The sequence below is a fragment of the Adiantum capillus-veneris genome, chromosome 19, assembly GCF_014529385.1.
Source record: "Adiantum capillus-veneris isolate H3 chromosome 19, ASM1452938v2, whole genome shotgun sequence".
Classification (NCBI taxonomy): Eukaryota; Viridiplantae; Streptophyta; class Polypodiopsida; order Polypodiales; family Pteridaceae; genus Adiantum; species Adiantum capillus-veneris.
Window position 1 is genome coordinate 78,894,240 of NC_140949.1, and position 14,509 is coordinate 78,908,748.

General features: G+C 42.3%; 1 protein-coding gene and 1 pseudogene across 1 annotated transcript in view; one reads left to right on the top strand and one right to left on the bottom strand.

Annotated features, from left to right (window-relative positions):
- The window catches only part of LOC147434290 (uncharacterized), a 249,312-nt gene that overhangs the window by 34,023 nt on the left and 200,780 nt on the right, over nt 1-14,509 (bottom strand). The gene's annotated exons all lie outside the window — the stretch shown is intronic.
- The window catches only part of LOC147434291 (uncharacterized), a 35,706-nt pseudogene continuing 34,793 nt past the window's right edge, over nt 13,597-14,509 (top strand).

Here is a 14,509-nt window from a genome sequence, read left to right on the forward strand (position 1 = left end):
CTTATTTTTGAAGCCTTGAGGCTTAAGGCATATGGGGCTGCCACGTGGCGCATCCATTAATCCCACATGCGCAAGGGGATGGTCCGGAGGCGGAGTATATGACCCAAAGTGTGGACACTCTATGGTACACAAGAAGGAGTGAGCTCCTTGGCCATGGTGAGCACTGGCTCTACGCAGCGGGGGCGAGTTTGTGGCGGTTTTGAGCGGCGGTTCCGGCGCGGTGGTGAGGTCGATGATGATGTGGCAGGAACTATGGGACGGTGCCCGCGCCCGTTGAAGGCCAAGTTTTTTGAGAGGAAGGATGTACCCCCCCCCCATAGAGACATCGCTATTGCCTTGGTAGGGGAGGGGTCCCGTTGGCAAGAGGTGCTGACAAGGGAAGAAGAGCAAGCCAAGGCCCAAGAGGAGGAAGTCCGGCCGGCCAAAGGGAAAGGGACCAAAGCCTAATGTGTAGCATGCAAAGATTTCCAAAATAAACTAGGCCCAGTGTTGGCAATGCATAAAAATTCTAAAAGAAGCTCCAAATGAAGTGCATGACATGAGAGATCACTCCTTTTTTCTTTTTTGGGACTCCTAGGCACATCCCTATAAAAGGAGGTTTTTGTTCATTTTTGAGGGTCTTTTTGGACCAGGGTCTTTGGCCAATGGGAGCTTTTTTTCTTGAGGTGTTTGCCAAGGCCTTTGAGCCATTGTTTTTGGTTGCCGAGGTTCATTCCTGCAGTGTGTTGGTTGTACATGATATTGCCTATGCTAGAAGACTATTCCCTATTGTTTCTGTGCGTCATTCCCCCTTCTCTTCTCTGCTTATGTGCGTGTGTTTTCGGGTGTGTGTAGGCGTGTGTACCCCCCGAGGTTTGTCGTGCAAAGAGAGATAGAGAGAGGTTGTATGAGTGTGGAAGGCTGTGAATTGAGCGAAGTGGAGTGATTGAGTCTGTCTGGTGCATTGCAAGGCGTATGTGCGTATGGTTGTGTGAAAGCGGTGGTTTGTTTGCGCGTAGTGTTTAGTTTTGAAGGTGAACTCTAGTGGATTGGGGCGCTGTGTATACCTTGGGCTATAGTGAGGCATTGCGTTGTGTGCTGGGTGTGTCCCCTATTCCCCCTCTCCATCTTCTGGTGCCCCCACTGAGGAGCTGTCTGATGCTCCAATTTGAGGTTGGAAGTGGTGTTTTTCTGCCACAACAAAGCGGTTGGCTGATGGTCGAGGTGTTTGATGGTCGAGTTTGAAGCTGACAGAGATGGTGGAGCCAGGATTTGGCCCCATATTTACGGGCGTCGAAGATCCCGAAGATTGGTTAGCAGATTTCGAGCTATGGTTGTTGTCGATGCGTATGTCGATGGATTCAAAAAGGGTACAGACGGTGCCATTGTTGATGCGAGGACGAGCCAAGCTGTGGTTTGATGGCTTAGAGAGCAGTGATCGAGAATCATGGCAAAGGTTGCAGAGTCAGTTTCTAGAGCAGTTTCGAGAGGTGATTACGGCAGAAAAAGCCAGTGCAAGGCTGAAAGCGGTACACCAGGATGTAAGTAAAGATTTCGCTATTTTCATTGAGCAGTTTGTGTTAAGTATGGAGCCTGATTTACCCTTGTAATTTTCTGTGGTAAAAGCGCACATTTGTAAGGCCCCCATTATGAGGAGAAGCCATCGTGCGTGAAGGAAAATCACTCACCGGAAACCAAAATTTTCACGGACAAGAATCAGGGGCAACTTTAAAGGCCTCGGGGGTGGAGGTGCCCGAGACTTTTTTTCACTGGAATATTCTTTTTCGCCGGAATATTATGGCCGGACGGCGGCCAGAAAGTGGTCGGAAAACAACCGGTCGGTTGGCCGGTGGTTGGAAGTCAATGGCCGGTGGCTGGTCGCCGAATTCAAAAGCGGACTTGTCTTCTCAAGGGCGGCCACACATGGGCGGATTGGAGGGTCCGATTTGGACTTATTCGCACAAGGGCGGCTACACATGGCTGTCTCTCATAAGAGAGGGCAGCCCTTTTGGCCTATAAAAGGAGGCCATTTCTACACACATTTCAGAGTGTGAAGTTGATGCAACAAGGTGAGTGTGAGGTGGTGAGAGTGAAGCAAGGTGGGAGCTCCATTAAGGGTATAATCCCTTTGTAAACTACTTCTTGTTTTGAAGTACTAAAGCCATTGAGTGGTTGCTTTCCCGTGGACGTAGCCCACATTGGGTGAACCACGTATATCGTGTGTACTCTCTCTCTCTCTCTACTCTATAATCTCGTGTATATAAATCTGTCTCTCTCCATTAAGTAATCTACTCAATTATCTATTTAGCTACGTCTTATTTCCTAACATGAACACCTGTCCATCATTTATCTGCAGGTGCTTCAAGTAGACTAAGGCCATCTGGTGATCTCTCCAACTTGCCCAAGGCAATCTTGAAAAATCAAGCAAGCCAATACTATTAAGCCATGCAGTATTTGGTTCAGTGTGCTCTAAATCATACCGTAAGTCGAGAAAAGTGTAATAAAAAAATAGTTCCTCCCTTACAGGTTGTACCATGCGGGTAGGAGTAACCGTTTCCTGCTAATCATTGGCACTCGGGTCTGGCACCATTGGACCTTGATAGCGAGTCTTCCTTGCAGATCACATTAGTGTAGGTGTAACTTTGTCCTCTTCTCTTGTATCCGGACCAGCAATCACAGACGAATTATGGAGTATCAACATGTTCACCCCCTTCGTAAAACGCAAAGGCTTGTTGTACACAAGGTGGTGATTACGCGTTACGCCTTCGCATGCAATCACTATCCCAAATTTATCATTGATAGGATGTCCCCCTTGATTCTCGAGGATTTGTCCAAAAAATGGTTTGAGTCGGAATCCATTAATTGGCTTCTCAATTATTTTACCTTCTTGATTAGACAGTATGAAAGTATGTGGTCCCACTGGCATGACTATTTGAAATGGCCCCACATACCTGAGTTTGAGTTTACCTGGCCTCAATCCCAATTTGCTGTTATAGACCAACACCCAACACCTGGAGAAAAAATTTTGAACTTGATATTTGTGCTAATCCAAGCTTGTCTTCTTTGTTGAATAATCTTTGCAATATACTGGCTATGTATTCTGTCCTCTTCCAACCTCAGTAAAGCCTCCTTCCTGCTACTGATTGACTCTTCAGGGGATAATTTTTCTTGAAGTACAACCTTGAGGCTTGGCACTATAAATTCCATGGGCACCATTGCTTCTAACCCATACACCAGCTTAAATGGTGTCATGCTAGTACTCACTTTATATGTTGTCCTGAAAGCCCATAGTGCTGAGTCCAATTTCTCATCCCAGTCTGTCCTATTTTGATTGACCAGCTTCTTGATAATCCTGACCAAAATCTTAGTTGGTACTTTCTGCTTGTCCATTGGCTTGGGGATAGTACACTGTTGATTCTTATGCAATATCATATGCAATTCAGTCACTTTATTGATAAACTTGTTGATAAAATGTCTACCCTGATTAGAAACTAGATCAATGGGACAACCATACTTGGTCATAATGTTTTTGTATAAAAATTTGGCTACACTTTTTGCTTTATTATCTCTTAAAGCCACTGCTTCTACCCACTTTGTACAATAGTCAATTGCAACCTTGCACGTGGTTTGATTGGACCAACAAAACCCAATCCCCACTTTTGGAATGGTTTCAAAGGCAAAATAGGTTGCAATGGCATTTCTATCCACATTCAGTGGCTTGCCATCTCTTTGGCACAACAAATAGTTCTTACTAAAATCCTGAGAATCTTTAATTATTGTTGGCCACCAAAGTCCTATTTGGAATATTTTTCTTGCAGTTACTGCTCCTGAAAAATGTCCTCCTGCATTACTTGCATGAGCCTCTGCTAGTACTGCTTTCTGCTCAAACTGAGGGACACATCTCCTTATCACCTGATGAATTCCTCTCTTATATAAGAGTCCTGCAATAACTGTAAATGGTTTACTCCTCAATGCCATTCTCTTCCTGTGATCTTTGGTCATTGTTTCAGGTAACACGCCTTCTGTAAAAAACTGAAACATGTTATCATACCAATCCCTTGATTGGTTAGTCACCTAAACTAAAAACAACGCTGCATCAGGTAATTGATCAAGTACTCCTGAAGAATCAACCTCACCTGTTTCTAATTTACTGAGATAGTCAGCCAAGACATGAAGTCTCCCAGGAGTATGTATAACACATATTCAAATTCTTGCAAGAGCAGTATCCATCTGGCCAATCTTCCTGACATATGTGGTTTGGTCACCAAAAAAATAAGAGCCTAATGATCTAGATGGAAGATTACCCTATAGATAATGTCTAAAGTTTTGCAATGCATAGATCATTCCCAAGAATTCTCTCTTAGTTACTATATCATTCTTCTCTACAGCTGTCAGTACCCTCCTTGCATAGTAAATTGTTCTAAACCAACCTCTTTTGGTTTCTTGTATCAATGCTGGATCCACTGCCACATGAGATGCATCCACAAAAATATATAATAATAATTTCCAATCAAGAACAATTAAAATTGATGCTACATTCAACAACTTCTTCAAAATTCTAAATGCTCTACCCTGCTCTTCTCCCCTTTCAAATACGGCATCTTTCTTTGTAAGCTTTGTTAGTTGTGTACAGACATGTGCTAAATATCTCAAAAGTCGATTATGCCACTTCACTTGACCCAAAAATCTACCCAATTTCTTAATTGTCCTTGGTTCTAGTGCATTATTGATTGCTTCCACCTTACTTGGATCTATAGATACTCCTTCTTCAAAAATTACATGTCCCAAGAGAACTCCTCTCTTAACTACAAATGCACACTTGGCTGGGTTCAGTGTTAGTCTGAATTCCCTGCATTTTTGAAAACACAACCTCAAGTGCTCATGATGTTCCTGCTTCTTTCCAAAAACACTAAAATCATCCAAAAAACCCCTCATAAATGTTGTAAGGGATTCAACAAACACACGTTGTACCACCTTCTGAAATGTTGGTGGACCATTCTTAAGCCAAATGTCATCACATTGCTAGCATAAACTCCCCACTCACTAACAAAAGCTATTTTCTCCCTGTCTTCAAGTGTCATTAACATTTTGTTGTATCCACTAAAACCATCCAAGAAACTATAAAGCTCATGTCCAACTATTGCATCCAATAAAGTATCACAAAAAGGTCATGGAAATGGATCAATTACTATAACAACATTTAGTTTTCTATAATCTATACACACCCTAATCTTTCCATTCTTCTTGGGAATAACAACAATTGGTGACAACAAGTGACCTCATCCAATGGGTAAATGAAACCCATAGCCAATAGTTTATCAATCTCCTCTTCAACATGTTTGGCATAGTTAGGATTCATCATGTACCTTTGTTGTACAACTAGAATTGCATCTGCTTTCAAGTTAGTTTTGTGTTGACAAAAACTAGTGAGGCGGTCCGGGGCGGGCAACAAGAAGAGAAACCTCTAGACACCACACCCTTCAAGGCTCCCGTGCTGCTCAATGGGGCTGGGGCAAAACACAACACAAACCAAAACAACAAACCCACAGCCAAATCCCAACTACACAAGGGGCACCACCTAGTTTAAGAGCGAACTAGGACGCAAAAGAGGAGAATCGTTAGAGCAACCCACAAACAAGCAAGGAATTTACACTAACCCTAACACCAATGGAACACTCTCACACACTAAAACACGAGAGAGAGAGAGAGAGAGAGAGAGAGAGAGAGAGAGAGAGAGAGAGAGAGAGATGGTGTACAACTTAGCTTCAACTTTATATTTTGCACAAAAAGGAACTTAGAGCTTGCGGAATCAAGTGACAAGATTTGGTTATAGCATCACTAGCACATTGTCTTAGGGTTATGGGAGCCCTCTCACCATCCACCCTCTTACAATGGTAGCCAAACAATAGCCAATGAATCACAAGCAACAAAACAACAACCTTCAATGAAACAAGTCACCTTATGAAGCTGAATGAGTTTGCCAAGCCAAATTGGAGGAGAAGCATGAGCCTTTGGACATGAATTGCACCCAAAACTACCAATTCATTGATGTTGGGGTAGATACAACAATGGTAGGAAGAATATCTTCTACTCGCACTCACTCAAACTAGCTCAAGCTTTTCTATGCACCAAAGTGATGGTGTATAGAAAGCTTACTCTCTCTTTACAACCAAGATAGAACTGGCGTGTGCTACGCTCAATCTAGTGTACAATGGTATAGTGATGTCTTTTACAAGGAGGAATGGGTTCTATTTATAGTTTTTAGAAGCCTTGATTAGGATTAAGCCTAATCAATTTTATTAGGGAAGATCAAGGATTATGAATTTTTATGAATTTCAAATGAGAATGGGGTCTCTCTTTTCTCTTGAGTCACATAGATGTGGGCTCAAGTAAGAGAATTATTGATGTGGTGAAAGGAGAGAAACTTCCATGGGAGTGAGTGAATTTGGTTTACTTGTGCGGTTGCCTACTCCATATGTTGATAGTGTGGGTGCATTTTTACAAGAGAAGTTAGTTGTTAGTGGTAATAATCACTAGAATTGTTAGTGATACATTTACAATGGGTAGGATGAGTTGATTTGATGAAGGAAGAGGGGTGAATTAAAAGAGAATCATTGAGATGGTGAAGCTTTGAAGAAGCTTGAACTCACCCTTGTGTAGATTGTGGAAAAAATGACCGCTGGTCTTCTTCTTCTTCTTCGCTTCTTTACGCCGCCGCCACGGTTGACCACCACGATGAAAAGAGGATTTGTTGATGAAAAATCCTCAATTTGCAGAAGTTATCATGGTTAAGATGCTGAATTTTATATATTTTTAGGAGAGGTAAATGAAATTGTAACATAGAAGCAATAGAGAGAGACATGGAGAGGGTGTGTGTATGTAGAGGTTCATAAAAGAACTATAGGGATGAGAGAGAAGGGTAATGGTGAAGAGGGTGGGAGAAGCCATGGAAATTGCAGGTTTGAGTGAGGGAAGGAGAGGGAGGGATGTGTAAGAGTGAGTAGGTGTGTGGAAGGGTGAGAGAAGACTAAAAGCTACTTGTGAGAAAAGTGGGCAGACTGGGGTCCACTCAAAAAATCATAGCTCACCGCTGGTAGCTCCAAAAATCATAAAAAAATTTGAGGTGATTATTCAGAGCGTGGGCTACATTTTCTCTTTTGACCAGCGCTCCAAATTCGGAGTGGAGATAGGTGCCAAAATTCTCACCAAAAAGCCTATTTTTTATGCCTGCAAAAGTCTTTTAGTGGCCCTCTCCTTTGTTGAATTTGTACAATGCATCCAAGAGTAAGCCCCTCCTTTTTCATATTATAATACAAAGCATCCAAGTTGCCCTTGACCCATGCATGGAGGAGGATTATTGGTGAATAAAGAAATATATACATGGTGGGACTAGTGTATGAACTATTCATGGACTTTAGCTCAATGAGCACATGGTGTTAGAATAATGAGTAAAAATAATAATAAAAATATGGAGGAGTTATGGATATGGAAAGATATTGGAATCATATGATATGGTCCCTCCTTGAATTATTTTGGGTAAAAGAGGAAAAGGTATGCTAGTAAATAATATAATAAACATAACCAATGAGTAGAAATCATTTTTTTGTTTTCACGAGGGTGAAGGTGAAAATGTGGGAGTGATTTGTATAAAGAAAAAATATGAGGTTAGAGTATGTACATATTGGCAGAAAATATAATTATGGTGTAAGAGGATGAAAGAAGGTGTACATAGGTTTAATAAAACACACACCTAAGTAGAAATATTTAAATAAAATACCAAAATAATTATAAAAAATCCCTATATTTAGGCCATATATACAATGAAATATTTACACACAAAGAGGCCATAATATACTTTTATTTTTTTATTATTTTTATTTTTTTGGCTCAACTAGCCCAGTGACTAGCTAGCTGAGGGTTTTTAAGAAGATATGGGAAAAGCCCCCTAGCTCACACACGCCTATGTACAATGAAATGGTAGGGATAGCCATAGCGTTTGGGTGAATTTGGTAGGGTGGAGTAACTTACTATGGCAATTATGGAGAGCCAAAAAATGGCTATCACTATCATCTACTCCTTTCATCTCTGTACGTTTCCATGCAAAACCGTCTTTGAATTCTAGCAACAACTCCTTCAGTTTCTCCCTAAACTCCTCATGCAGTTCAGCTGACACCTTCACTATTTGTGGTTCCTCCTGAGTATTCAAGTTCAGTTCCTGCAGTTCATCCTGAGTGACCCTAGTAGTTCTTTCCATCTGATGTTCAAAAGATCTTTCTGCTTGCTTTACTGCTTCAATAGCTTTCAATTATTCTTTGTTTCCAATCTGCAAATTTTTCAACAACTCATGACCCAATTTGGTAGTTGATTGCTTACCCTGAGCAATCGGTGCTTCCTGAGTCAAAGACTTTAATCCATCATCCTGATTTTGCAAAACATACTTAGTTGCTATTTTTTTCACATCCACTTCAAAAATCGGTACCATTGATGAATTGGTTCTTAGAAATTCTTCTTCTACATCCTCTCTAATTTCTTCTACCATGTTCAGTCCTTCTGATGTAGTGCCCTGAAACCTGGTGGTATTACCTTTCTGGCATCCATTTGCGTTCTGACTTTCTTCTTTCCTCTTTTGAACACAATGGATTTTGCTCCTCATAATTTCTTTACTCTTGATGCTCTTAATTAACCATGGTCTTCTCAACATTATTGGATAAGAACAAACAGATTCTTCTAGCCTGAGTACTACGAAATTGGCTACAAACTGCAGTCCCCCAACTGAGATCTGGAAATTCCTCAAAATTGCCAAAGGTTGAACCCGCCTATGGTCTGCCATTTTCATTTGAAAAGGACCTGGATCCCACTTCAAGAGATTCAAACGTTTGCAAGTTGACTCCGGGAGGATATTAACTCCCGCCATCCAAGAGTACACCAGAGAAAAACACCTTTCCAATGGAAGCCCCAACTACTGATACCTTGTAATCAACATCCAAAGGTTGAACTTAACAAGCTTTCCCACAAATAGTTTCCTCAGTATACATTCTTGTTTCCTGATTCTTTCCTGCTACTTCCTTAGTAAGTCTCTTTAACAGTTGTTGTGAAAATGCAGGTACCAGCCTCAACATTTGCTTTACTGTGATGGCTAATGGAGCTGATAACAAAGCTTCATAAAATTCATCATCATTGCATGACCAGGGAAGAAGAACTTCAAACCCTCATTTTTTGAGTAATATACTAAGGTCTTCTTTCCCTAAAATCTAGATTATAGTAACAGTTTTCATATTCATGACCAAATCTTTGATAAACCTGACAATATGGTTTTCGTGACATTCCAAATTCATTCTAGTTGTTTGCAACTTCTCCCGAATGATTTTGTTGACTGCATCTGCAATTACTGCTTCCTTTCCCTGCTTCTTTCCATTCTTCTGCTTACCCTTATCTTTCGCCGGAATATTATGGCTGGACGGTGGTCGGAAAGTGGTCGGAAAACAACCGGTCGGTTGGCCGGTGGCCGGTAGTCAATGGCCAATGGCCGGTGGTCGGAAGTCAATGGCCGGTGGCCGGTGGTCGGAAGTCAATGGCCGGTGGCCGGTGGCCGAATTCAATGGCCGGTGGCCGAATTCAAAAGCGGACTTGTCTTCTCAAAGGCGGCCACACATGGGCGGATTGGAGGGTCCGATTTGGACTTATTCGCACAAGGGCGGCTACACATGGCTGTCTCTCATAAGAGAGGGCAGCCCTTTTGGCCTATAAAAGGAGGCCATTTCTACACACATTTCATAGTGTGAAGTTGATGCAACAAGGTGAGTGTGAGGTGGTGAGAGTGAAGCAAGGCGGGAGCTCCATTAAGGGTATAATCCCTTTGTAAACTACTTCTTGTTTTGAAGTACCAAAGCCATTGAGTGGCTGCTTTCCCGTGGACGTAGCCCACATTGGGTGAACCACGTATATCGTGTGTACTCTCTCTCTCTCTCTCTCTACACTATAATATCGTGTATATAAATTTGTCTCTCTCCATTAAGTAATCTACTCAATTATCTATTTAACTACGTCTTATTTCCTAACAACTGGTATCAGAGCAAGGTTTGCTCGTAGCTAAATTATCTCAAGGAAAGGATTCCTTGAATTTAGTGGGAGTTATGGCGGAGGAGGGGAAGCTCAAGATTGAGAAGTTCAACGGCAAAAACTACCAACATTGGAAGATGCAGATTGAAGACTATCTCTACCAGAAGGACCTCTATTTGCCACTAGGCGGTCTTGCGAAGAAGCCCGCAACAATGGCAGATGAAGCATGGATTGTCCTTGATCGAAAGGCACTGGGAACAATCCGGTTAAGCTTGGCGTCAACGGTGGCCTTCAATGTTTCGGAGATGAAGACCACGGAGGACTTGATGAAGTCCCTTGACGACTTCTACGAGAAACCATCGGCATCCAATAAGGTATTTCTTATGAAGCGCTTGTTCAATCTAAAGATGGCAGAGAATGGTTCAGTTGCAGAACACCTAAATGACTTTAACACAAACATAAATCAACTTTGATCAGTGAAAATCAATTTCGATGACGAAGTGCGAGCTCTCCTTATACTATCATCTCTACCGGATAGTTGGGACAGCCTTGTGATGGCTGTAAGTAATTCTATCTCTGGCACAAATACTCTTAAGTTTGATGATGTTGTGGGTGTTCTTCTAAGCGAGGAAATGCGAAGGAGAAGCACAGGAGAATCATCAAGTGCTGCACTATCAGTGGAAACAAGAGGAAGGCCTAAGGAGAGGTTCAAAAACCAAAAGGGTCGTGATCGCTCAAGACGGAGCAAATCACGAACAAAGTCAGTTCTTGAATGTTGGAACTGCGGCAAGAAGGGCCACGTCAAGAAGGATTGCTGGTCCAAGAAGAAGAAGGAGACAGAGTCTCAAGACAACAAGCCAACATCGGAGGCCAATGTGGCAGGTAAAGTAGAGCAAGATGCTCTAATTCTCTCATTAGACAATGTGTCTAATTCCTGGATAGTAGATTCCGGGGCTTCATTCCATACGACACCACACAAGCAACATTTCCAAGACTACACCAAAGGTAATTTTGGGTATGTATACTTGGGAGATGATGAAGCTTGTGAGATTGTCGGCAAAGGTACAGTTTCTATCAAAACTGCTAACGGAAATGAATGGAAGCTTAAAGATGTTAGGCATGTTCCTTCTCTTCGCAAAAATTTGATATCTACAGGACAATTGGACGATGAAGGTCACAACATTGCATTCGGAAACAAACGGTGGAAGATCTCAAAGGGATCTTTGGTGGTTGCCAAGGGTGAAAAAGTCAGTACACTTTACTTGTGTGCTGTTAGCACGCAACCTTCAGCTTGTGCAGCAACTACAGAAGTTGACAGTGCGGTGTGGCACTACCGACTTGGGCATATGAGTGCCAAAGGAATGCAAATCCTTCAAACAAAGAAGCTTCTACCAGGTTTGAAAGAAGTGGACTTAGAGTTCTGTGAAGATTGTGTTTATGGTAAACAAAAGAGGGTAAAATTTCAAAAATCAGGAAATGAAAGAAAAAATAAAAAACTTGAGTTGGTTCATTCTGATGTTTGGGGTCCTGCAAGTACACCATCACTTGGTGGCTCATTGTACTATGTAACATTCATAGACGATGCGACTAGAAAAACATGGGTTTATGTCATGAAGAATAAATCCGATGTATTTTCCATATTTCAAAGGTGGAAAGCCTTTGTGGAGAATGAAACAGGTACCAAGGTTAAATGCCTCAAATCCGACAATGGAGGTGAATATTGCAGCCAAGCTTTTGAAATCTTTTGTGCTAGCAATGGAATTCGGAGGCAAAGGACAACCCCAAGGACACCTCAACAAAATGGGATTTCGGAAAGGATGAACAGGACAATCATGGAACGAGCACGAAGCATGCGGCTACATGCAAGCCTACCGCTTGAACTTTGGGCGGAAGCTGTAAGTACGTCTGTGTACTTAATCAATCGGTCACCCTCAACGGCATTGGATGGGGGAGTTCCAGAAGAGGCATGGACAGGTAAACCGGTGAATTATGCATTTCTCAAAGTCTTTGGGTGTGAGGCTTTCATGCACATAGATAGAAGCCTAAGATCAAAGTTAGATGCAAAGTCCAAAAAGTGTTTCTTCATTGGCTATGGAGAAGGAGACTTTGGGTATCGCCTATGGAATCCTGAAGATGGTAAAATCTTAAGGAGTAGGGATGTAATTTTTAATGAACAAAATATGTACAAAGATTACTTGGAAAGAAAACAAACAAAAGAAACAGGTGATGAGTACATGGAGCTTGAGGACGGTGAAGACTCAAGGACTGCAAACGGTGACAATGTGCAACAACATCAACCAAATGAGGAGCCTCAACCTATTCCCCGAAGATCTACAAGAGCAAGTAGACCTCCAGAAAGGTTTGTTCCTTCCTTCAACCATCTCTTGATCTCAGATTCTGGAGAGCCGGAATCATATGAAGAAGCTATGCAACATGAATCCAAAGAAGAATGGACGAAGAGCATGCAAGTGGAGATGGACTCACTACATCAGAACCAAACATGGGAGTTGGTTGAGTTGCCTAAAGGTAAGCGGGCACTTCAAAACAAATGGGTGTACAAGATAAAGGAAGAAGAAGGTGGGAAGAAAAGGTACAAATCTAGGCTTGTGGTAAAAGGTTTTTCTCAAAAGAAAGGTATTGACTTCAATGAAATATTTTCTCCTGTTGTAAAAATGAACTCAATTAGGCTTGTCTTAAGCCTTGTGGCTGCTCATGATCTAAATCTCGAGCAAATGGATGTAAATACGGCATTCCCTCACGGTGACTTAGAGGAGGAAATCTACATGCTTCAACCAAAGGGGTATGAAGTAAAAGGTAAGGAGAAAATGGTTTGCAGATTAAAGAAGAGCTTGTATGGTTTAAAGCAAGCATCAAGACAATGGTACTTGAAGTTTGATCGATGGATGTTGGATCATGGATTCACAAGATGCAACTCGGATCACTGCGTCTACACGAAGAATTTGGGAGATGGGAAATTCATCATCCTAATGTTGTATGTTGATGACATGATGATTGCAAGTGCTAACATGCAGGACATCAAAGACCTAAAAGAGGAGCTGTCCAAATCTTTTTCAATGAAAGATTTAGGTGCTGCAAAGAGGATACTTGGTATGAAAATATCAAGGGACAGGACGAAGAAGACAATAAAGCTATCTCAAGAAGATTACATCAAGAAGGTACTAGAAAGGTTTGCAATGCAAAATGCAAAACCAGTTTCTACACCTTTGGCTGGTCATTTTAAACTAACGAAGGATATGTGTCCAAAGACACAAGAGGAGATAGCCTATATGTCTAAAGTTCCATATGCTGCAGCGGTAGGTTCTCTAATGTATGCTATGGTCTGGACAAGGCCAGACATTGCACATGCAGTGGGAGTTGTGAGTAGGTTCATGGACAACCCAGGTAAAGAGCATTGGCAAGCTGTGAAGTGGATACTTAGGTATCTAAAAGGGACAACAACAAATGCTTTGTATTTTGGAGGAACTGATATTTTTCTAGAAGGGTATGCTGATGCAGATATGGCAGGTGACAAAGATACTCGAAGGAGCACTACTGGCTATGTGTTCACGGTTGGAGGCACAGCAGTAAGCTGGGCTTCAAAGCTGCAGAAAGTGGTTTCACTTTCTACCACGGAAGCAGAGTATGTAGCAATGACGGAGGCAAGCAAAGAAATTCTGTGGCTTCACAGATTCTTAGAAGAGCTTGGATTCAAACAAGACAATTGTGTCTGGTACAGTGATAGCCAAAGCGCTATCCATCTTGCGAAGAACTCAGCCTTTCATTCAAGGACAAAGCACATTGGGGTGAGATATCACTTCATACGCACTCTTTTGGAAGAGGGACAACTAAAGCTAGGAAAGGTGCATACAAGTGAAAATCCTGCAGACATGTTTATAAAGGTGGTCAACAAGGAGAAGTTGAGCTTTTGCTCATCTTCAATCGGCATTCAAGGATAAAAAGCCAGAATGGAAAGCAGTCACAGGTTTGGTTTGGAGATCAGTCTCCAAGTGGGAGATTGTTAAGTATGGAGCCTGATTTACCCTTGTAATTTTCTGTGGTAAAAGCGCACATTTGTAAGGCCCCCATTATGAGGAGAAGCCATCGTGCGTGAAGGAAAATCACTCACCGGAAACCAAAATTTTCACGGACAAGAATCAGGGGCAACTTTAAAGGCCTCGGGGGCGGAGGCCCCCGAGACTTTTTTTCGCCGGAATATTATGGCCGGACGGCGGTCAGAAAGTGGTCGGAAAACAACCGGTCGGTTGGCCGATGGTTGGTAGTGAATGGCCAATGGCCGGTGGTCGGAAGTCAATGGCCGGTGGCCGGTGGTCGGAAGTCAATGGCCGGTGGCCGGTGGCCGAATTCAATGGCCGGTGGCCGAATTCAAAAGCGGACTTGTCTTCTCAAAGGCGGCCACACATGGGCGGATTGGAGGGTCCGATTTGGACTTATTCACACAAGGGCGGCTACA